This window comes from Mus caroli, chromosome 14, assembly GCF_900094665.2.
Source record: "Mus caroli chromosome 14, CAROLI_EIJ_v1.1, whole genome shotgun sequence".
In the NCBI taxonomy this organism is placed as follows: domain Eukaryota; kingdom Metazoa; phylum Chordata; class Mammalia; order Rodentia; family Muridae; genus Mus; species Mus caroli.
The window spans coordinates 32259688-32262875 of record NC_034583.1 but is presented as its reverse complement, the minus strand read 5'-3'; positions in this window follow the sequence as shown (position 1 = coordinate 32262875).

The window sequence follows — 3188 nt, the reverse complement described above, 5'->3', positions numbered from 1 at the left end:
CAAATGGATAGACCTGGAGGGTATCATCCTGAGTGAGGTAACCCAATCACAAAAGAACTCACATGATATGTACTCACTGATAAGTGGATATTAGCTCAGAAACTTAGAATACCCAAGATATAAGATTCAATTTGCAAAACACATGAAACTCAAGAAAAATGAGGACTAAAAATGTGTGTATACTTTGCCCCTTCTTAGAATTGGAAACTAAACACCCATGGAAGAAGATACAGAGACAAAGTTTGGAGCTGTGACGAAAGGATGGAACATCTAGAGACTGCCATACCTGGGGATCCATCCCATAATCAGCCTCCAAACACTTACACCATTTTATATGCCGGCAAGATTTTGCTGAAAGGACCCTGATATAGCTGTCTCTTTTGAGGCTATGCCAGTGCCTGGCAAACACAGAAGTGGATGCTCACAGTCCAATATTGGATGGAACACAGGGCCCCCAATGGAGGAGCAAGAGAATGTACCCAAGGAGCTAAAGGGGTCTGCAACCCTATAGGTGGAACAATAGTATGAATTAACCAGTAACCCCAGAGCTGGTGTCTCTAGCTGCATATGTATAAGAAGATGGCCTAGTCAGCCATCATTGGGAAGAGATGCCCCTTGGACTTGCAAACTTTATATGCCCCAGTACAGCGTTATCCCAGGGCCAAAAAGTGGGAGTGGGTAGGTAGGGGAGGTGGGAGGGTCTGGAGGACTTTTGGGATAGCATTTGAAATGTAAATGAAGAAAATACCTAATTTTTAAAATATGAATGAATGGTAAAAAAAAAAAAAAAAACTTCAGCATATTACATTGTGTTGATCCCATAGCTCATTTTCTCTTCATTGACCCTTATATGTATATATATATATATACATATATATACAGACATATATATATATATATATATATATATATATATGTATATGTATGTACATATGCATGCCTGTGTACACGGATGTATATGCATATGTATGTATATGTGTGTTTTCATCTGAGTGTGTATTATCTGAAAGAGAATGATAGAATAGAAGAAAGATAAAGAGAGTGAATTTTCAGTCAGTAATAATGTTTTTCAGAGATGAGTGTTAGGGTTTTTTTTTTTTTAAGACATTACAATGTTATGGATTGAGGGGATGAAAGGAAGGCTCAGTGGTTAATAACATATGTTGCTTTTGCAGTTGGCTCCCAATCATCTTTTACTCGAGTTCTGTGCAATTCAATATTCTTTCTACTTCAGAGGGCAAGAGACATGCATGTTAACGCTCATACATGCAGGTAAAACATTCATGCAAATAGAACAAAATAAATAATCACTTAATAAAAAAGATATTGGATACTATCTTTAATTGGCTCATATAACGACACTGGTTCTCTGTTGATGGTGTTATTTGGGAGACAATCTGGAAAACTATGTAAGATGTAGTTGCAGGAAGTAGATTATTGAATACCCGCCTAAAAAGCGTACAGTTTGTCCCAGGATCCTCTTTGCTCTCTGCTTTTTGTTCCTCATTAAGTGAACAGCTATCTTCTTCACATTCATGTAGTCTAATAATGTTGACCGAGATATATTTGTTCCAAGATCTGTGGATTTGTTTGAAAGTAATAAATTTAAATGCACCATGGTATGTGGCATAGGCATTCAGACTTGAACATCTGAAGCCACAGAAATCCTGATTTCATTACTGATGCTTATGTAGAACAACTTCCTTATTTATAGTGACACTAATATTCTAGGCCTCTGCTCAGGAGTGAGCTTGAGAGATCTCAGATACACACTCTTCTTCTTCGCATCCCAATAGCTCAATATTTATTCAATTTGTTTCCTGTCTTCATTCTCTCAATTACCATGGGATGGGAATTCAACTTTAGAGTGAGATGAGATGTGGCTTATTAGACTGAGGCTTAGCCGTTAGTCGATTGGTTACCTTCTCTTCATTCCCTCCTTATGGGTGTTATTTCCATTTCACCCAAGTCTGGCTGGGCAACTTCCTAACTAAATAGTTGTATTAATGTAGGATTTCAGATAGAGAGAATAAGTAATTGGACATGACTTCACCATGATAACTATCTAATGAGTCACAATTGTGTGTTATTCCAAGAGCATCTCAAAGTGAATACTCTATGCTGGAAATTTATTATTAGAGTTACTAACTGTACTACCCAGTCATAAGACCATCTTTCCCATAACCCCTGTCTTCTTTAATTTGGAGACTTGTCTAAATTATTCAAAGTTGTATCTCCTTTCTCTTTTGTTTGAAATGCTAAACTGTGGACATGGCTGTGACACTCTTCATCTGTTTATAACCTCTATCACCAACAAGATAGATCTTACATATGTAAATTAAATTACTTGTACCTGTACCTTTCAGAAAAAAAGAGAGTATTTATGTGTTCTGCTAATTTTTTATTGCAAGTAATTTCATTGCATTTAAAATACTTAGAAAAGGGCTCTCCAGTTATCTCAGTGATACAATGGTCCAGACTAAAGGAAAGACCATTGCAGTGCAGATCTGAATATTTGGATTTCAGTTTCAATGCTGCTTGGAAGAAGGCATGATGGCTTTGTTTTTAGAATGTAATAACATTTATAAGAGTCAAAAGGTGGAAACAACCCAGATGTTCCTCAATAGAGGAATGGATACAGAAAATGTGGTACATTTACATAATGGAATACTACTCAGCTATTAAAAACAATGACAATTCATGAAATTCACAGGCAAAAGGATGGATCTAGAAAACATCATGCTGAGTGAGGTAACTCAGTCACAAAAGAACACACATGGTATATATTCACTGGTTAGTGGATATTAGGCAAAAAGCATGGAATACCCACAATACCATAGACCACATGAAGCTCAAGAGGAAGGAAGGTTAAAGAGCTTTAGTCCTACTTAGAAGGGAGAACACAATAATCAAGGGAAGTAGAGGGTAGGAAGAACTTGGAAGGAAGAGAAGAGAGGGAGGGGAAAAAGAGGGGAAGAATTAGATATGGGAAGAGATGGAAAAGATATACAGAGAATCAGGAATTTGAACAGAGGTGTGTAGCAATGGAGGATGGGCTGGGGGTAGAAACCAGAAAGTCCCAGATGCCAGGAAAGCAAGAGCCTCCCAGGACCCCACAGAGATGATGTTAGCTGAAATACCACACAAAGAGGAGGGAGAACCTGTGGAGACAATATCCAGAGGTTAGA